Source organism: Saccopteryx leptura, chromosome 4 (assembly GCF_036850995.1).
Source record: "Saccopteryx leptura isolate mSacLep1 chromosome 4, mSacLep1_pri_phased_curated, whole genome shotgun sequence".
NCBI lineage: Eukaryota > Metazoa > Chordata > Mammalia > Chiroptera > Emballonuridae > Saccopteryx > Saccopteryx leptura.
The window spans coordinates 212,771,170-212,793,337 of NC_089506.1; the positions used below are offsets into that span (position 1 = coordinate 212,771,170).

Consider the following 22,168-nt stretch of genomic DNA (forward strand, 5'->3'; position numbering starts at 1 on the left):
GGTTGCCCTGGCCGGTTGGCTCAGCGGAAGAGCGTCGGCCTAGCGTGCGGAGGACCCGGGTTCGATTCCCGGCCAGGGCACACAGGAGAAGCGCCCATTTGCTTCTCCACCCCTCCGCCGCGCCTTCCTCTCTGTCTCTCTCTTCCCCTCCCACAGCCAAGGCTCCATTGGAGCAAAGATGGCCCGGGCGCTGGGGATGGCTCTGTGGCCTCTGCCTCAGGCGCTAGAGTGGCTCTGGTTGCAACATGGCGACGCCCAGGATGGGCAGAGCATCGCCCCCTGGTGGGCAGAGCGTTGCCCCTGGTGGGCGTGCCGGGTGGATCCTGGTCGGGAGCATGTAGGAGTCTGTCTGACTGTCTCTCCCTGTTTCCAGCTTCAGAAAAATGAAAAAAATAAATAAATAAATAAAATAAAATAAATAAATAAATAAAACCCCAAGGTTGCCTGCTTGAGTGCAGGGTCACTGGCTTAAGCATGTGATCATAGACATGACCCCAAGGTCACTGGCTTGAGCCCAAGGTCGCTGGCTTGAGGTCACTCGCATTGCTGTAGCCCCTGGGTCAAGGCACATATGAGAAAGCAATCAATAAACAATTAAGGAACCACACAAAGAATTGATGCGTCTCATCTTTCTCCCTTCCTGTCTGCTTATCCTTGTCTGTCCCTATCTGTCCCTCTCTCTGTCTCTCTGTCTCTGTCACAAAAAAATTAAAAAATATAAACTGGTGATCTTATTTTACTATTTTCCTGCGTTCTGTAGGCCCTTCTAGCAAATTAGTGAACCCAAAGAGGGGTGTGGGAATCCTGGGTCTGTAGCCAAGTTAGAAAGAAATTTGTGAGTAACCCAGGCCCCGTTACCTGCGATTGGTGTCTGAAATGGGGCAGACTTGTGGGATGGAGCCCCTAACCTGTGAGGTCTTCCATAACTCATGTTAGTGTCAGAATTAAGTCAGAGGAAAATAAGTAGGTGTCCACAGAAACTCGAGATTTATTGGCGTGGGAAATCACACACATCTCGTTTCAGCAGTGTTGGTGTGTGACTGTGAGTGTGGTAGAGGAGAAACAGAGTCATTTTCCCTTCTCAGGCCCTGAGGAGGCCCCAGGAGAGCTGCCCTGGGGCTGAAAGATGAACCGGGTCAGGCAGCCTGGAGAAGGGCCAGGTGGGGGCTGGTTGGGCAGGGGAGGTCCCAAGGCTGGAGGCTTCGGTGCTGGGTCTCAAAGGACCCAAAATCCTGGGATTCAGAGCCTGGTTCTGGAACATGAGGCACACAGTATGTACTCAATAAATGTGTATTCAGTTAACTTTTATTTTGCCCAAAAGTTGATTTTATTCATACTCAAAACATAAACCATGTATAGCATGTTGTTTCACCACATTCCTTAGGAAAGTAGGGCCTCACATCTGGCCTGTCAATAACTTTTATGGTTCTAGTTGTATTTCTCCTGTAAGAAAAGAAAGGTGTGTCAGACAAGGCCCGGGGCTGACAATGGAGGAAGGTATGGGCAGCCATTTGGGAGAGGCCACCAGGCCTCCAGGCCAATGCAGGGCCCCACTACCTTCTCTGATCTGAACTGTGCCTTCCCCAAACCATCCCTAGGCCTCCCTCTTACTCATGCGCAGTTCCCTTCCCACATCACCGGCAAACCCCAGATCTCCCCAGGTGCTAAAGCAGCTAAACCCTAGCATGCTCTGACCTTATTATAGATGGCGTATCCTGCGACGCCCAGGGCAAACACACCCAAAAGGCCAGCAACCCATATCGCAGAACCTGTGGCCACTGCAGTAAAACCGAAGATACCTATATTCTATATGGAGGAAGAATGGGGCAGGGTGACTTCAGTGACACCAGGCAGACCTCACAGGAGAGAGACAATGAGGGGACTATGGGGATCAGGGTCCCAGGCTGATGGGGTAAGGAAGGAACCAGAGAAAAGATAGGGACACTCAAGATGTCCCCATGCCACTGAGCTCAGTGGGAAGAATGAACTCCAATGCAGATGCCGGCTCTGCTCCCACCTCGGCAGTGAGCAGCCGGTGGCCTCAGGGCGGGCCTTGGGACCCTGCAGGCCCTGCCTCCTCATAGGGCATGGGGAGGGCACTCTTCACCCCTGGGCAGGAGGGACAAAGCAGGTGGCTCTGTGAAGGCACCTGGAGCAGGACTGGCCAGTGGAAGTGCTCCCAGGGTGAGCTGGGGAGTCCTGGGGTCTCAGCCCAGGAGGAGCAGTGGGCCCCCCTCATAGGCCTTTTTTTCAACCTTGGGGGCACCCTGTCAATGAGGGACATAACCAAGGTCCGCTCCTGTCCTAGAAGCTGGTGGCTGGGCGTGGCTAGGCCTAATGGTGATGGGGGTATATCTCGACTCACCGCAGCGAAGGCTAGTATACTCCCTTTTGCTTTCTGCATCTTCTCGAGGTATCAGAGTTCACTCCTGTGGGAAGTAAAACAGGTAGAATAAAACGTTCCCCAAATTGCATTCTTCTGCATTCCCTTATACCTCTCTTCTCAGTTTCATTTGGCCTTTGAATGGAGGGACCCTGGCACCAAAAAACAACAACAACACCCAATTATGTTGGACTAGACTGCCTCAAGGGCTTATTAACAGCCCCCGTATATTTGGAAGGGCATTAGAAAAAGTACTAAGGGAAATACAACTTCCTCTTTGTCTGTGATATGTACCTGACTTATTAATAGCTAGCCCTACTGAAAGCTTCACAGGACGACACTTCAGAGACCTTACAGTTCCTTGGCAAGAGGGGGTACGGAATCTCACCTAAAAAGGTTCAGATCTCCCTAATCACTGTTAAATAACTGGGTTTCTGATTGTTTTTTGTTTTTTTTTTTGTTTTTTTTACAGAGACAGAGAGAGAGTCAGAGTGAGTGATAGACAGGGACAGACAGACAGGAACAAGAGATGAGAAGCATCAATCATTAGTTTTCGTTGCGCATTGCGACACCTTAGTTGTTCATTGATTGCTTTCTCATATGTGCCTTGACCGTGGGCCTTCAGCAGACCGAGTAACCCCTTGCTGGAGCCAGCGACCTTGGATCCAAGCTGGTGAGCTTTTTGCTCAAGCCAGATGAGCCCGCGCTCAAACTGGCAACCTCGGGGTCTCGAACCTGGGTCTTCCGCATCCCAGTCTGACGCTCTATCCACTACGCCACCGCCTGGTCAGGCTGGGTTTCTGATTTTTGATGGAAAATAAATGTTATACATCCCCCCCCCCAAAATATATATATACATACACACTAAATTTGTTTCTCTCACAAATAAGCAAACAACTCAAAATTCCTACGACTGTTTTTGTCACATTTGGATCCCAATTATGGAGTTTTTGCTATACCCTTATATGAGGCTCTTAAAGAAGACACAGTAATCCTAATTTCTGTCCAGTGGGCCCAGGACTCATTGGAGATTTGAACAACTTATGAAGGCCATTGCCACTGTTCCTGCTCCTGGCCTGCCACACTCAGATAGGTCCTTCCTCCTCTACATCACAGGGAAGCTCAGGCTTAGTCTGAGCGGGTCAGTTCAGAAATTAGGGCCAGCTTTCCAACCAGCTGCCTACTTTTCCAAACAACTTGACTGTGTATTAAAGAATGCCCTGCATGTCTACAGACAGTAGCTGCTACTGCCCTGCTGATTTAAAAAGCTTCCAGCTCAGTAGATCAGTTGGTTAGAGCATCGTTCTGACCTGACGAGTTTGTGGGTTCGAATCTCGTCAGGGCACAACCAATGATGACATGAATAAGTGAAACACCAAATTGATGTTTCCCTCTCCCTGTCTGTCTGTCTCTCTCTAAAATTCAATCAGTAAAAAATTTTAAAGGGCTCCAAATTAACATGGGCCCATCAGAGGAAATATATAGCCCTCACCAAGTATAGCCTGTATTAGAAATAAAAGAAGACAAATGGTTAACCAAAGGAAGAATATTTAATACCAGCCCTACTGTTGACATCCTTAAAATAACCATAATTTGTCAAACCCTCAATCCAACTACTTTAATCCCTACTCCCTTGACCCCTAACACTGAACTAGAACACAACTGTTCAGAAATAATCAGTAAAATTATTCATCAAGACCTGACCTCTAAGATATTCCTTTTAAAAATCCTAATAAAATATAGTTCACAGATAGGAGCAGCTTCATAGAAACAGAAACTCGAAAGGCTGGATATACTAGTGTTAGCCTAGACCAAACCCTAAAGCTCCAACCTCTGCCTCCAGAAACTTTGACCCAAAAGGCTGAACGAATTGCCCTAATTAGAGCCCTTGAATGGGAGACAGACAATGGATTAATATTTACACTGAATCCAAATATGCCTTCTTTATTTTACATACCCATGCCACAATCTACAATCTGGAAAGAAAGAGGTATGTTAAATGTTAGAAATTCTGGCATTAAATATCAAGGCCTCATACTTTGACTATTAAAGGCTGTTAAAAACCAAAAGAGGCCCTGGTTGTTGGCTCAGCGGTAGAGCGTCGGCCTGGCGTGCGGGGGACCCGGGTTCGATTTCCGGCCAGGGCACACAGGAGAAGCGCCCATTTGCTTCTCCACCCCCCCCTTCCTCTCTGTCTCTCTCTTCCCCTCCCGCAGCCGAGGCTCCATTGGAGCAAAGATGGCCCGGGCGCTGGGGATGGCTCCTTGGCCTCTGCCCCAGGCGCTAGAGTGGCTCTGGTTGCAACATGGCGACGCCCAGGATGGGCAGAGCATCGCCCCCTGGTGGGCAGAGCGTCATCCCTTGGTGGGCTTGCCGGGTGGATCCCGGTCGGGCGCATGCGGGAGTCTGTCTGGCTGTCTCTCCCCGTTTCCGGCTTCAGAAAAAAAAAAAAAAAGAAAGAAAGAAATAGCTGTTATACATTGCAAGAGACATCAAAAAGAAAACTCAGAAATCACCCAGGGAAACTCCTGAGCTGACAGAGAAACTAAAGCTGCAGCTAGACAATATTTTTTTTTAATTTATTGATCAGTTTTAGAGACAGAGAGAAAGAAAGGCAGGGAGGGAGAGAGAGGCATGTATTGGTTGCGTTCTGTATGTGCCCTGACAGTAATCGAACCTGCAACCTTGTCATTTTAGAGCACTGTTCTAACTCACTGAGCTAACTGACGAGGGCCATAGCTAGACAACTGTTAGAAGTAGGAGAAACATATCTCCAGCTCCAACTTCCTCTTTCCCCCATATTAAAGCTCAGCCTGATTACCAACCTCTAGATCTAATGCCGTGACCCTACAATACAGTTCCTCATGTTGCAGTGACCTGAAACCAAAAAATAATTTTGGTGGCTACTTCGTAACTGTAATTTTGCTACAGTTATGATTCAGAATGTAAATACCTGATATGCATTATGTATTTTCTGATGGCTTTAGGCGACCCTGCTGGGGTCGCGACCCACAGGTTGAGAACCGCTGCTCTAGATCATAAATTTGCATCTAGCTATAACTTAAATAAGTCAGGATAATACACTTCTGAACAAGGCCAAATCTTAATCTCAAGGGTTCAACTTTAGGAAATTTCTTAAGGGGCTACACCAAAGCACACACTATGGTCAGGAAGCCCTATTTATAGGTTTAAGGTTTTTCACTTTCAACCCTGAATTATTTTCAACCATAAGGCAAGTTACCAGGGTCTGCAAGGTCTGTCTTAATAATAACCCCCAAAATTGCTATCTGCCACCACGCACTCCTCTTGTACAACACCAGGGAACGTGTGGCCAGAGGATTGGCAACTTGATTTTATGGCTAAGCCCCACTGCAAGAGATAAAAATATCTTTTAGTCTTTATAGATGCTTTAACTAATGGGTAGAAGCCTAGCCAACCAGAATTGGAAAAGCTACAGAGGTGTGCAGAAGTTTACTAGAAGTCATCCCTACATTTGGACTACCAAAGTCCCTCCAGGGTGACAATGGATTTTCTTTTCTAGCTCAAATTACTCAAAGCCTAGCTACTTCTCTAGGAATTAAACATAAGCTTCATTCCTCTTGCTACAGAGCTCACAGCCAGAGCCCAGGCAACTGAAGCTGGCCTGGCAGGATACTTATTCTATGGTAACAGGATCCTAGCTCAGGAAACAGCTGCATCCCTAGAAATCATTGCCAACTCTTTAACCCGAGTCCGAGAACAAATTAACTCTGTAGTCTCTGGACTCTTACACACCTAGAGAGGCTTAGATTTGCTTACAGCCAGTCAGAGGGGAACCTGTCTTTACTTATCAGAAACATGTTACTTTTATGCCAGTCAAGCCTTACAGGTTCAAGAAAAGATAAAAAACCCATTAACAAAGGCTCATAACCTTAAAAAGGAATCTCAACTCCAAAGGTCCACACAAAGTCTCACGTCCTGGTTTATCCCACTCCTAGGACCTCTCCTAATCATCCTTCTGCTATTAATCTTTGTATTTTGTATTTCACATTTTTTAATTAAATTCATTGCAAATCTTTGTATTTTGCAATGTTTAGTTAAATTCATTTCTTCTAAGTTACAACAATTCTAAAACAAATTAATGGTAATAAAAGGATGAAGACCAATCACAAAAATAGGAACTCATATAAAGTTAATAAGAAAAAAATTTTAGTCTTTTAAGCAGGTCACCATTCCTCTTCAACAGGAAGTAGCTACAGAAAAAGAGACCTCCATCCATTAACACGTAGAACGGACATTATGAGTATAAAATCTCTCACGGGGGAATGTTCCCCAAAATTGCTCCATCAAGTCAAGCCCTGCCAGAACTAGGGCACTTATCAACAGGTAGCTACAAAATACTGTTCCAGAAACCGACTCGACTTCTTTTCCCTTTGTGTTTTAGATCTAACGCCAAGCCACAAGTCACAGAGACAAACTCAATACCTGGTTGGAAAAGTCCCTTTCTGCAGTCCATGATAAGCACTGCACAATCCCAGAACCCTTTGCTTCACTGATGAATACCTGAATGAACATCAGTGTTTGTATACCTGGACATCTGTGTTCCAAAAAAGGAGAAGTCTGCTAACCTACTCCCTGATTGGTTAACCCCAGAAACTTCCGTGTCCTCAAGCCATAAAAACCCCTAAATCCTCCATTCAGAGCACAGAACCTGGGACCCTATCTCAGTGTTCTTACTCTCTGCAGAGCCTCAATAAATCTGCCTTTGCTTTTATCAGTGTTCCTGGTCTAAATTCATTCATATCAGGAGACAAGAACCGAAACTCATTGGTAACAGAGAGGACACCCCAAGTCGTCTTCCCTCACACTCCATTCCCCTAGGGCCTCTGGGATCTGCTCCTCAAAGGTGGAGGTCCCTGCCTCACAGGGACCCTGCCTGGAGGGGGTCACCGGGACAGAGATCTGAGAGTTCATTGTCCTGGAGCCCAGGCCCATTCACTGAGGGTCTGTGGAGGTCCTAGGACGCAGCTCTGTCTCAGGCTCAGGAGCCGCCCCTGCAGGCCTGGGGGAAGTGCTCGCCTAACCCTCATTGTTCCGGGCTCCCCAGCCTTGCCGGGCCACCTTCCTCAGCCCCTGCCACAAGGCCTCTCGCTGTCCCCATGGCCTGGAAATACCAGGGACCCGCCCAGGGGCTGCTCTCCATCTGCCCACAGCCTTGCTCTGCCTGGCCTGGAGAGGGGGGCAGCAAATGGCTGGAGCTGAGAAGAAGGAGATCAGCTTGACCCACCTCACTAGGCTCGGCCAGTGGCTGTCTGGCTCCTGTCCTCACCTCTTTCAAGACTGCCACTCTGGCTGGACTCCAGGGATCCCTTTGGAACTATGAACTATAACCACTTCTCTTAGGGTCATCCCCCATGGCTTCCTGTCTCCTTACCCACCTGGTAAACTGTCCTCTGAGGGAGCTCCTGTGGCCACAATGTGGCCTTTTCCCCTTTGCCCTCACCTCCTGCCCACTGTCCTCAGCACCCCCCAGCTGCTGCTCATTCCTTGCAACTGCAGGCTTGGCCCCTGGCCCCCTCTCCTCTGCTCCACGGGTCTAATAGAGACCAGCAACCCCTGCCAGCCCCTCCCTACACCAGGCTATTTCATCTGGCTGCTCAGAACCCTGACACCCCTCCGCCCCGAACTCAATGCTCCAAGCAGGACCCATGGGTCCAGAGGACCTGCCATGGGACAAACCTGAGGAGGACCTGAGGGGGATGGTCCTCTGGCAGGTTAGAGCGGGGTGGGAGGCCGTGTGACCCCCAAGGAGATCTGGGTGCAGAGACAGGAGCAGCAGGGGTCCTTGACCCACTGACACTCCCTGCTCTACTCCCCTCACACCTCTGCCAAGTCAAAGGCACACATTCTGATGCCCAAATGTCCTGGTTAATCCTGGCTCTCCCCTCTGTCTTCTGTAGCCTCATCTGGAAGGGAGATCTGATTTTCCTGCATGCAAATCACTTCCCTATTCTACCTGGGCTGAGGACCCCCATCTCTGCGGCTAAGCCTGCTGCCCTGTTCCAGATAATGAACTGGGATAATGCACTGTCGGACTCCACGTCTCGGTGAAGCAGTTCTCCTTCCCTGGCCCCCCAGCCAGTCGCCCTGCTCTCACCTTGGACAGAAGGCCAACTTCTCTCTTCCAGGCTCCCTCTGAGTCTGGCTGGGCCAGATCTGGAAACAGACTTAAGAGTTCGTTTCCTGACTCTCCACCCTGTGCACCCACATGTGGATTATTAGAAAAGTGGTAGTTTCGCTGAAATCACGTGATATTTTTCTGAGGTTATTATGACTCATTTATTTTTTACTTGCTCAGAAGGAAATGCAATTAAAATAAAACTTTTTGTGAGACAACAAAGGAAAAGTGAGGGTGAATGAGAGGGAGAAACCTAACGTTTTCTGCACAGGCTTCCGACGTGGCTGATAGAGAAGAAATGTGGGTGAAGCCCAAGACAGTGCGGCAGTGCCAGGGGGTGGCAGGGATGGGGCCAAACACCCACACTCCTCAGTTCTGAGCCACTGGGCCTCAGCCCTGAGCTTGTTGTGTAAACAGAGGTGCAGGTCCAGCATTTTTGTCCAGTCCTTGCCAACAATTTTGACAGAAAACTCTTCCTCTGGGAGCTCACAGCCAGAAGCTTTCAATCCTGAGAGACTTTTTGGAGGAGGTGACACTTTGGCCTGTGAAGACAGTGATCAAGGAAGATCCTGGGGAAGGCCAGTAGAGGTGGCCTGAGGCTTACTGGGGACAAGTCCTGCAGGGGAGGGATAAGAACAATGGGGGGGGGGGAGGGAATTCAGCCAGTTCACATGGGTTCAGAACTGATACCTAATTTTTTGTTGAGTTCAGCAAACCAGTTGTTAAAATGGCACTTGTAATCAGGGTTCTCCCTGAGGTGGGTGCCTGGGCAGCCACCCAATGTGGAAATCACCAATTTACCTTCCTTACTCTTTTTTAATGTTCATCTGTGCAACAGTGTATTCTAAGCACCTGTAGTAATGTTCACACCATCCATAGGTGAAAAACATTGCAAGTGAGGATGCCAATGGAGAAGCAATATGGAAATACCTTAAATAACAGCTTTGCTGGGTTTTGTCAGGTATTATTTAATATATTTTCATTAATATTTTAAAACTTTCTTATAATCTACTTTTGTGTACCTTTTTTATTGTTGTTATTTAAGTAGTAATTGCATGAAATAATAAACTACCTTTCAGTTCATCTCTCTTTATACTTACAACAGTCATTAGGGCAAAGAATCAGTGGTTAAATTATTTGAATCTCGCCACTGAATCTCACCATCCGCCACCTCCTCATCAACCATCTACCACCCACCACTCACCATCACTGTATCTCTGCATCTTCCTACCTACCTAACATTGCTGAGAATGCAGCCTGCCTGACATCTGTACCCTGAGAACCATTAGAATGAAGAGTTCCTCTTGTTTGTTTGTTTTTACCAAGAGAGACAAAGAGAGAGACAGAATGAAAGACAGACAGGGCAGGAAGAAAGAAAGATAAGAAGTATCAACTTGTAGTTGTGTCTCTTTAGTTGTTCATTGGTTGTTTCTCATACATGTCTTGACCTGGGGCTCCAGCTGAGCCAATGGCCCCTTGTTCAAGCCAGCAATCTTGGGTTCAAGCCATCAACCTACGGGCTCAAGCCAGCAAACATGGGATCATGTCTACAATCCCACACTCAGGCAGGCAACTCTACTCAAGCTGGTAAGCTTGCCTGACTGGGCAGTGGCGCAGTGGATAGAGCATGAGAGCGTGATGCAGAAGACCCAGGTTCAAGACCCCGAGGTTGCCAGCTTGAGCGCAGGTTCATCTAGTTTGAGCAAGGCTCATCAGCTTGAGCCCAAGGTTGTTTTCTTGAGCAAGGGGTCACTCAGTCTGCTGTAGCCCCCCAGTCAAGGCACATATGAGAAAGCAATCAATGAACAACAAAGGTGCTGCAACGAAGAATTGATGCTTCTCATCTCTCTCTCTTCCTGTCTGTCCCTCTCTCTGACTCTCTCTGTCTCTGTCACAAAATAAATAAATAAATAAATAAATAAAAATTAAAAAAGAAAAAAGCTGGTGTGCTTGTGCTCCAGCCTGATGAGCCCATCCTCAAGCCGGTGGTGACCTTGGGGTTTTGAACCTGGGTTCTTAGCATCCCATATCAACACTGTATTCACTGTGCTACCACCAGTCAGGTCAGAGTTCCTCTTTTAATGCATGATTATTTCACAATGAACTTAACTAATACCTTACCAACGGGCATTTAGGTACTGGTATTTTCTACTTTTCCTATTATGACATTATGCCAACACCATACACACACGGATGTTTCTGGTGGACCTGCCTTCCTCATGGTGCTCTGTGGCCCCTTCAGTGAGCAGCGCCCCCTGTGGCTCTGGGGCACTCTGCAGTGCAGGGCTCAGGGGTTTGGCAGTTGGGTGGAGCACCACTTTATATTTTATAAACTTTTAAGTGTTGGCACTGTGATCTTTGACTTTTCAGCTGCTTCTGCCCCTCCTCCAGTACTTTCATATAAAAATGCTACCAAGCCTGACAATTATAATTCATGTCAAATAAAAGTTCAACTGCAACCTCTTCAAAGAGACTATATAACCCTGATATGACTGGCAATTAGACGGACATGAGAATGATGATGGGACAGCTAGAGAAAGTCACCAGGGTGGTAAGCCTGGGTGCCGATCAATGGGCAAAACTAAGAAAAGGGACCACCATAGTCCCAGGGTAACCTTTCCCCCTGACACACTGGGTTACTCTCCCCGGGTAACCTTTCCCCCTGACACACTGCTTGCTGTCTATGCGGTTACTCTCCCCGGGTAACCTTTCCCCCCTGACACACTGCTGTCTATGCGGTTACTCTCCTGACCTCTATTCCCCTGACATGTTGCTAGTCCTGTTTGTTAGACCCTTTTAGAGAGGGGAACCACCAAGGGGGTGTGGATAAAAAGGGGTCACATGCTGAACTGCCGAACTCGAGGGACACCTGCATGGTGACCTTGCAAACTCCAAGACCTAGAGTAACCACACAGAATGATCTGAAATTAAAACTTTCTTCTTGACTTTCACTGTGCTGGCACAGTGGATAGAGCATCAGACAGGGACACAGAAGACCCAAGTTCAAGACCCCGAGGTTGCCGGCTTGAGCACGGGGTCGTTGGCTTGTGTGTGGGGTCATAGACATGAGCCCAAGATCACCGGCTTGAGCAAGAGGTCACTGGCTCAGCTGTAGCCCCCGCCCTCTCAAGGCTCGTATGAGAAAGCAATCAATGAACAACTAAGGAGCCTCAAGAAAGAATTGATGCTTCTTATCTCTCCCTTCCTGTTTCTGTACCTATCTATGCCTCCTTCTGTCTCTTTCTCTGTCTCCATCACAAAAAAAAAAAAAAAGATTTCTAAAAGCAGTTCATGGTGGGTAGTCATGTTTTAGGAAAATATTTTACTCTAACAAAGGTCAGTGCTTACCTTAATCAAGCCTGCCCATTGTCTACATGCATCTACAATAACCTACCTGATAACATGCCTTTGAAATGTAAGGGTCTTTTCCTGCCCCTCTCAGGGCAGGCACCCCACCAGAGCAGAAACCAACAAAACCCCTCATTGTTGCTTTTATCATATTAATTGTTAGCTACCTTATACCTGCCTTTGTAAAAGAAGATTCCGGATATACATTTGTACTTTTTATCCAATCCCAGAGACCTCTGCCTTGCTTTCTCCCGCCTCCCTAATCTAGCACCAATCAATTTCACGTAAGCCCTCGGGCTTCCCTTTGATTCTAATGTATAAAATAAGTGGAAAAGCCGTTATTTTCCAGAGCATTTTCCCAACCTGTTGAGATTTTGCTTCCTGGCAGTTGTTGACAGTTTGGCTCAAATAAACTTATAAAAATTACAAGTTTGGACGTTTCTTACATTGACAGTGGCCAGAGAATAGCCCTGAGCATTGAGCCCCAAGGACAATGAGATTCTGACCTACATCCAATACAGATAGGCCTCAGTTGTGTTTCATCTCCAGTAAGGTGACCAGTCGTCCTCCTTTAGGGAGGACAGTCCTTCTTTTGTAAGTTCCGTCCTCCTTTGAAAAGTGTCCTCCTACATGTCCTCCTTTTTGATGTTGGAAGACTAATCTGTACATGTCCATATTTGATTGATGCAGAGTCGATCCATTGCGTGTGATGTGACATATTTTTATCTAAATGAGTACTTTTTTCTTACAATTATTATTACAAAATTAATAGACATGTAAACATAATTACAATATAAAATATTACAAATGTTTTTTATTATGCATTTATCATATTATAGTGTATTATTATTGCAATGAATAAACTATTTCTTTTATGATGTTTTCTTCAATTTATTTTTGTCCTTCTTTTCATTGTAAAAAAGTTGGTCACCTTAATCTCCAGGCCCAGACAAGCAGCAAAACTAGACAAGCGACACCATGGCTGATATCAGAGCCCGATACATTGACTAATGACCCCGTCCTGGTGCTTACCAATCCTGAAAAGACACACCTAAGAAACTGATGAATATTCTATTGTGATCCTCCCAAGTCCTCCAGATAAATACCCTCAAGGCTGCGCCCCAGTGAGACCCTCTCTATGGAGCATACCCACGCCCTTCCACCCCCTTCCTCTGGGCAAGTTTTCCTTGCCTTTCCACTTCTAAGCTCCAAGGATGCTTGCTTCATTTGCCTCTGTATCGTGTTTCCTGAGCCCATTTCTTCTATAGCTCTTTTCTTCTACCTCAGTGACTTCCTTTTGTCTTCTTCTTCTTTCCAAGTGAGAGGAGGGGAGACAGAGAGATAGACACCTGCATGTGCCCCAACCAAGATCCACTCGACAACCCCGGTCTGGAGCTGGTGGTCTGCCCGTCTGGGGCCATGCTTGCTTGCAACTAAACTATTTTTAGTGCCTGAGGCAGAGGCTCCATGGAGCCATCCTCAGCACCCAGGGTCAATGTGCTTGAACCAATTGAGCATGGCTGCGGGAAAGAAAGAGAGAGAAAGAAGGGGAAGGGGAGGGGTGGAGAAGCAGATGGTTACTTCTCCTCTGTGCCCTGACTGGGAATCGAACATGGGACACCCACACGCTGGGCTGAAGCTCTACCACTGAGTCAACCAGCCTGAGCCTCTGTATCTCCTCTGCTTATAACCATTGAATTTAGGGTCCACCCAAATTCCTAATGATCTCATCTGGAAATCCTTAACTAATTATATCTACAAAGCCCTTTGTTCCAAATAAGGTCACATTCTGAGGTTCCAAGTGAACATGAAGTTTTGGGAGCCTATTATTTAACCCACTATACTGTAGGATACAAATAAAAGCATCTAAAGCGGTGTTTCCCAACATGGGGCCCACGCCCCACAGGGGGGCAATTCGATAGTTAAAGGGGGCAATTTGAAAATGGACTCTACACAACTTTAACTCTTTCACCCCGGGCCATTTAAATGCAATGCTAGATATCGGTGCCAAATTTAACAAAAAATGCAATTCTTAAATAATTGCGGTAAATAATTATTAAGTATAATTTTGTTTGACAAGACCAAAATATCAACTGGGTGATTGGCGTCGTCAAGTAAACTTCGTCCTGGGTTCACCGCGGAGCGTGCCGTCTGCTGCGGGGAACCCCGGACGTTTTAAAAACTCGCTAAACAACGCAGTTATTCTCACCTAATTGGCCCATCGCAACTTCTGTAGTGTTTCACATCATTCAGTTGGTGTTAATTTGAAATAAGTGTCAGTCAAAACTGTTGTAAAAGCTCGTTGATGTAATAAATATACATATATATATTGTATAGATATAATTGGTAAGTATTTGATTTTATTTTTATCAATATTAAACTCTTTATTAAGTACTTCTTGCATCGGGGCTAGAAAGCACTAATATTTTATAAATATTATTGGGGCTATAATAGTGCATGCACAACAATTTTAATTTTAGCAGCATAACTTTCCAGAAAATTTTGTCAAGTGGAAAAAATATAGATACCTTTTGATTTGCGGTGGTAGTGTAGTAAGTGTATTATATACATTTAAATAAATATGAATTTTTAGTATACGTTTACTCTATGTCACATTGAATATATTTTAACACATATTTTAATATTAGTTTTTAATTGATCTTATTTTTATTTCTTATAGCCCATAGTAAAATGAGTGGTGCAAGCAAGAAAAGAACTCGTCAATATTTGGAGGAATATTTAAAATTTGGGTTCATACCCGCTGTTCACGATGAGCAGATTCCTTTTTGTCTTTTATGCCAGCAATGCTTGACCAACGAATCAATAAAACGAGGTCGTCTTGAGGCACATTTGAAGGCGAAACATAGTGCTCATATTAATTCAGATTTGAGTTACTTTAAAACTTTAAAGAAAAATTTTGAAAAAAGAACATTAAAGTCTCTATTTACTGCTCATACTTCAACTAATAATCGTGTTCTTGAGGCTAGTTATCAAATTTCTTTATTCATCGCTAAAACTGGAGAAAATCACACTATAGGAGAGAATTTAATAAAACCGTCAATATCAGCATTTCTTAAAACGGTTCTTGAAAAAGATGACAAAGATGTAAAAGCTATGCCACTCAGTGACAATACTGTTAGCAGAAAAAAATAGACGAAATGAGTGAGGATATTGAAAAACAACTTATTGGAAAGCTGAAAACAAGAAAATTCTCCTTGCAAATGGATGAATCAACTTTGAGAGACAGTGAGGCAGTATTGATAACTTACGTAAGATATATTGATAAAGGACATTTTGCTGAAGAAATGTTGTTCTGTAAAAGATTAGAAAGCACCACTACCTCCAAAGATATATATAATAAGCTAAAAAACTACTTAGATGTCAATGATATACCAATGAAAAATATAACATCTTGTGCTGCAGATGGTGCTCCCAATATGATGGGCAAGAAAAATGGCTGCTTAAAATTGATGAAAGATGCCAATCCAGAAATGATTCTTGTGCATTGTGTTATTCATAGAGAAAACTTGGTAGCTAAAAACATCTCGCCTGTTCTGAATGAAGTATTACATACAGTAATAAAGTGTGTTAATGCTATTAAAGCTAGTGCCAAATGTGAGCGTCTTTTCAAGCTATTTTGTGAAGAACAAAATGAAGACCATGTGAGACTTTTACTTCATACTGAAGTAAGATGGCTATCTAAAGGAAACTGTTTGAAAAGATTTATGGAACTGTTTGATATTCTTAGTGATTTTTTAAGCGACAAACCTGAAATGAAGTATCTGTTAACAATAGATGGTAAAGCATTTGTGAGTTATTTAGCCGATATCTTTGAAAAACTAAATATATTAAATAAGCAACTTCAAGGAACAAATAAAACTCTTGTTGATGCAAAAGCAAAGATATTTGGTTTCATTACCAATATTGAGTTATGTCAGAAACATATTAACAACAAAAACTTGAAACAGTTTCATTGGCTCCAAGAATGTGAAGTAACTGATACCGCTTTACTTGTTATTGTCAATCATTTGAATATTCTATCGGCTGATTTAAAAGAAAGATTTTCTGATTTAAAACAAATTGATTTCCCAACATGGATGATGCAGCCAATGTTAGTGGATTTGTCTGATATATCAAATATGCAGTATCAAGAAGAACTCGCAGAATTGCAAAATGATGAGTCAGTTAAAGCTTTATTTAATATCAAAGGAGCGATGGCATGGCTTTGTGAGGAAACAGAAATCAAATACCCAAATTCAACCAAATGTGCAAGAAAACTATTGCTACCGTTTCCATCTTCATTTTTAGCTGAATGTGGATTTAGTGCTGTAAATGATTAACGTAAAAAAAAGAAATCGGCTGGATATAACACAACGTGGAGACTTGAGACTAAAGCTAACCAAATTGGAACCTAATATAAAATCTCTGTGCAGCAAGCTTCAAGCGCAAGGATCACACTAAATTAAAATAATAAATTAATATAGAAAAATCTGTATTAAAATTATTTGGAATTTAAATTTGTTTTTCATTATATGTTTTGAAATTTTACTTACTGTGTTTTGTTAACAATTTCATAGTGATTTCTTCCTAGAACCTATCATTTATGTTTATTAAGTGAACAAATCAATTTTTTAATGTTAAAAATTATGTATGTTACATAGGGGGGGACATAAAAATTTTAGAAAGGTTAAGGTGGGGCATGGCACAAAAAAGGTTGGGAAACACTGATAAAGCAAGTTTAAAAATCATTCTGGAGGCCCGAAGGAGACTAGAGACAATGCCCAGAGGCCAGGAGCCTGGGAAAAAGGCTGTTGCTGGAGTCCAGGCCCAGATTTGGACAGCAGCAGCTGGGAAGACAGAGGGCAACGTAAAGGAGAGGCTGTGGAGGTCGTGTCAGTAAAACTCCAGGGTTAACTGGATATGCAAATAGTGCGAAATGCTGGTTTTCTGGCTTGGATGACAGTGCTACTTATCCAGATGAGAATGACAGGATGAGCACATTTGGGAGGAGGGCATCTATCTGCTAGAACAGGGGTTCGGAAGCTTTTTGGCTGAGAGAGCCATGAACGCCACATATTTTAAAATGTAATTCCATGAGAGCCATACAATGACCCGTGTACATTATGCATTATCCAATAAAAATTTGGTGTTGTCCTGGAGGACAGCTGTGATTGGCTCCAGCCACCCGCAACCATGAACATGAGTGGTAGGAAATGAATGGATTGTAATACATGAGAATGTTTTCTATTTTTAACGTTACTTTTTTTTATTAACGATTTGTCTACGAGCCAGATGCAGCCATCATAAGAGCCACATCTGGCTCGCGAGCCCTAGATTCCCGATCCCTGTGCTAGAACCACAAATAAAACTCTCCACAGCCTGACCAGGCGGTGGCACAGTGGATGGAGCATCTGACTGGGACGTGGAGGACCCAAGTTCGAAACCCCAAGGTCGCCAGCTTGAGTGTGGGCTCATCTGGTTTGAGCAAGGTTCACCAGCTTGAGCCCAAAGTCACTGGCTTGAGCAAGGGGTCACTTGGTTTGCTATAGCCCCCCAGTCAAAGCACATATGAGAGAGCAATCAACGAACAACTAAGGTGCCACAACAAAGAATTGATGCTTCTCATCTTTCTCCCTTCCTGTCTGTCTGTCCCTCTCTCTGACTCTCTCTGTCTCTGTCACACACACACACACACACACACACACACACACACACAGAAATTCTGCATTGTCCTGGCCTGATTGCTCAGTGGATAGAGTATCATCCTCTCACATTGAAATCATGGGATCCAGCCCCAGTCAGGCCACATATGAGAAGGAGCCAATGAGAGCACAGCTAAGTGGAGCAGCGAGTTGATGCTTCCTCTCTCTCTCTCATGCTACCTCTTCCCCCTTCTTCCTTTCCTCTCTCTCTCTCTCTCAAATCACTGGAAATTTTTTTTTTTTTTTTACAGAGACAGACAGGAACGGAGAGATGAGAAGCATCAATCATTAGTTTTTCTTTTTTTTTTTTTTTTTTTTAAACAGTTTTCAGTTTCTTTTTTTTTTTTTTAATTTATTTTTATTTTATTTATTCATTTTAGAAAGGAGAGAGAGAGACAGAGAGAGAGGAGAGAGAGACAGGGGGGAGGAGCTGGAAGCATCAACTCCCATATGTGCCTTGACCAGGCAAGCCCAGGGTTTTGAACCAGCAACCTCAGCATTTCCAGGTCGACACTTTATCCACTGTGCCACCGCAGGTCAGGCATCATTAGTTTTTCATTGCGCATTGCGACACCTTAGTTGTTCATTGATTGCTTTCTCATATGTGCCTTGACCACGGGCCTTCAGCAGACCGATAACCCCTTGCTCGAGCCAGCAACCTTGGGTTCAAGCTGGTGAGCTTTTTGCTGAAGCCAGATGAGCCTGCGCTCAAACTGGCAACCTCGAGGTCTCGAACCTGGGTCCTCCGCATCCCAGGCCGACGCTCTATCTACTGTGCCACCGCCTGGTCAGGCGGAAAAAAATTGTTAAAAAAGAAAGAAAACTGCCTGACCTGTGGTGGCTCAGTGGATAAAGCATGGACCTGAAAAGCTGAGGCTGCCAGTTTGAAACCCCGGGCTTACCTGGTCAAAGCACATATGGGAGTTGATGCTTCCTGCTCCTCCGCCCTGTGTCTCCCTTCTCTCTCTGTCCTCTCTCAAATGAATAAAATCTTTTTTTTTTTTTTAAAGAAAATACACATTTTCCTACTCACTTGAGCATAAAGAAACCCAGGAGGGAAAAAGCAGAGAGGACTGATATCCGACATTAATTACCAGCACATAGTGGGCAGGAACTGTGTGGAGAAGATAGAGGAGATGGGGGAAAGGACACTTCTCTGAATATAACGTTTTGTATAGACCTGCCATTTGGAACCATGCTATTGTTTTATATATATGAAAAAATAAGTAAAATCTCCAAGAGACGAAGAAAAAAAAGCCTAAAATTTAATACAAACAGAAAAAAATGAATCAAAGCATATTTTAAATGAACAAGCAGCATACTTCGTCGTACCTGCTGCAGCTGGCCCGGCTCCCCTCCTCACCGGTCTGCTCTGTGTGCCTCCCTGCCTTGCACTGTACTGCCTCCTCTCATCACCATGGAAGCAGAAAGCCCTGTGCTGGTTATCAACAGTGGCTCTGGCACGTGCAAAGCTGGCTTCGCTGGGGACGATGCCCACCCCTCCCTGGCCCTGTTCCCTTCCATCATCAGATGCCCCCGGGGGTCATGGCGGGCAGGGGGCAGAGAGCTACATGGGCAACGAGGCCCAGAGCAAGTGCGGCATCCTGACCCTTCAAGTAACCCATTGAAAATGCCATCGTCACCAATGGGACAGCATGGATAAGATTTGGTACCACACTTTCTACAACAAGCTGCATGTGGCCCCTGAGGAGCAAACTGTGCTGCTGACCGAGGCGCCCTGAACCCCATGAGATGACTCAGATCAGGGGTCCCCAAACTTTTTACACAGGGGGCCAGTTCACTGTCCCTCAGACCGTTGGAGGGCCGGACTATAAAAAAAACTATGAACAAATTCCTATGCACACTGCACATATCTTATTTTAAAGTAAAAAAACAAAACGGGAACAAATACAATATTTAAAATAAAGAACAAGTAAATTTAAATCAACAAACTGACCAATATTTCAATGGGAACTATGCTCCTGTCACTGACCACCAGTGAAAGAGGTACCCTTCCAGAAATGCGGCGGGGGCCGGATAAATGGCCTCAGGGGGCCGCATGTGGCCCGCGGGCCGTAGTTTGGGGACCCCTGACTCAGATCATGTTCAAGACCTTCAACACTCTGGCCATCCATGTACATGGCCATCCAGGCCATGCTGTTCCGGTTCGCTTCTGGCTGTACCACTGCTATTGTTATGGACTCTGGGGATGGGGTCACCCACACTATGCCTGTTTATCTCCTACTCCAGCCTGGGTCTGGGTCTGGACCTAGCTGGCCTGGACCTGGCTAACTACCTCATGAAGATCCTCACGGAGTGTGGCTACAGCTTTACCACCATGGTGTGTGGCAAATCGTACGTAAGCATCAAGGAGCATCTCCACTATACTGCCCTGGACTTGGAGCAGGAGACAGGCACTGCAGCATGCTCCTCTTCTCTGGAGAAGAGCTGCAAGCTGCCTTTGAAAAGAAGTTGTCCTTGAAGCTTGTGTCTGATTTCAGCAGTGAATTGTAGACCTAACTGCTGATTTTGACCTTATATTCAAGTTAACTGTTACCTTGGCACGTTTAATACACTGTACATATCTTTGATATAAATCCCTGTACATGCATTTGGTTACTTGGAGGCCAAAACGAGAACATGTTTGTGCAAGAGAAATCCAGTGGCTTGATGAGAATCAGGGACACTGCACATTCCTGATTTATGCAGGGTATTAATGTGCAGGAGTTGCCTATTTCAGGATTTCTCTAGAGCAGTGGTTCTCAAACTTTTTGAAGTCGGGGCACATTTAAAATCCTACAAATAACTGTAGGCGCACTATATACACATTTCTGAGAAATGTTATAATTAAGTCAAATATTAAAGAAAAAGGCCCTGGCCAGTTGGCTCAGTGGTAGAGCATCGGCCTGGTGTGCGGAAGTCCCGAGTTCGATTCCCAGCCAGGGCACACAGGAGAAGCGCCCATCTGCTTCTCCACCCCTCCCCCCTCTCCTTCCTCTCTGTCTCTCTCTTCCCTTCCTGCAGCCAAGGCTCCATTGGAGCAAAGATGGCCTGGGCGCTGGGGATGGCTCTGTGGCCTCTGCCTCAGGCGCTAGGGTGGCTCTGGTCACAACAGAGCGATGCCCCGGATGGGCAGAGCATCGCCCCCTGGTGGGCATGCCGGGTGGATCCCAGTCGGGCGCATGCGGGAGTCTGTCTGACTGCCTCCCCATTTCCAGCTTCAGAAAAAAAAAAATTAAAGAAAAAATATATAAAGTTCAAGCATGCTTTTATGGTAATTAAATGAAATAAATACAACAAAATTAAATTTATTCTGACTTAAAAAAACATTTTTTTTTTTTTTTTTTTTTTAGATGGGCAGGCCAGTTTATTCATTATAGAGAGGGGAGAGGGGGTGGGGAGGAGCAGAAAGCATCAACTCCCATATGTGCCTTGACCAGGCAAGCCCAGGGTTTTGAACCGGCGACCTTATCGTTTCCAGGTTGACGCTTTATCCACTGTGCCACCACAGGTCAGGCTAAAAAAACATTTTTATGTTACATTTTTGTTATGCTTTTTAGAATTTGTAAAAAAGAGGGGTTAAAAAAAAGTTATCTTTATATATATATAGATATTCTTAGTAAGATTTAGTAAATTCGGCAGGTCCTGGCACGAATGTGTTAAGTTTTTTCATTCTTGTGTTTCTGAGAAACATGAGCCTGATGTGTCCTAGCGATTTCTTCAATGTTTGGGCATATATTTGAAAGGCAAACTCTCATTTCCTCGTCAATACATTGAAGAATTCCTCTCTTTTTACTCTTAATTGTGTTGAGTGCAGAAAACCCCCACCATACATATCATCTTAACTTTACACCAAACAAAGGATAGAAGAAACTTGCCTCTAGTCTTTTTGGGGAACATGGGGGGTAGTGTAAACAATCCAGCACCACAGCTTAACAGCTTTTTGCAATCTAATCAGGCAAATGAGGTGGAGGTTGGGCAAACTGTCAGCTTACAGCCAATTCCCCACACCTCTGTCCCCCCCAAAACCTAAACTCCAGAAACCCTGTTGGTTTTTTGGTCCCCAACAGGCATATATTTCTCTGGAATACCATAGGGCACACCTGGAAATCTTCTAGGGTGCGCCAGTGTGCCCTGGCACACACTTTGAGAACCACTGCTCTAGAGGCTAGCACGAGTCCTGAACCAGTTGCCATTTCTGTCCCACCAGTCAGATGTCCTGGGTTCTATTCCCAGTCAGGATACACAGGAGAAGCGATCATGTTTCTCCTCCCTTTCCCCTCCGATTTCTCTCTTTTTCTCTTCCCCTCCCGCAGCCATGGCTCGATTAGTTCACGTGCATTGGCCCAGGTGCTGAGGATGGCTCGATAGAGTCTCCACCTCAGGCACTAAAAATAGCTTGGTTGTGAACATGGGCAGATGGGCAAAGCATCGGCCCCAGACAGAGGTTGCCAGTGGATCCTGGTCGGGAGGCATGCGAGAGTCTATCTCTCCTGCTCTCATTTGGAAAAGAAGAAAACATTTTTTAGAACCCTGGCCAGATAGCTTGGTTGGTTAGAGCATTGTCCCAAAGGTCAG

At 45.1% G+C, this 22,168-nt stretch overlaps 1 long non-coding RNA gene and 1 pseudogene across 1 annotated transcript; one reads left to right on the top strand and one right to left on the bottom strand.

Moving 5' to 3' along the window:
• Nucleotides 1–1,289: 1,289 nt before the first annotated feature.
• On the bottom strand, nucleotides 1,290–8,635 carry LOC136403724 (uncharacterized). The gene is made up of 4 exons (XR_010751176.1): nucleotides 8,520–8,635; nucleotides 2,366–2,429; nucleotides 1,696–1,806; nucleotides 1,290–1,443 (listed from the first exon to the last, which is right to left on the bottom strand). It is a non-coding gene; the product is annotated as an uncharacterized lncRNA (long non-coding RNA).
• Nucleotides 8,636–19,034: 10,399 nt separating this feature from the next.
• Nucleotides 19,035–20,072, top strand: LOC136404341 (actin, cytoplasmic 1-like; annotated as a pseudogene).
• Nucleotides 20,073–22,168: the final 2,096 nt, after the last annotated feature.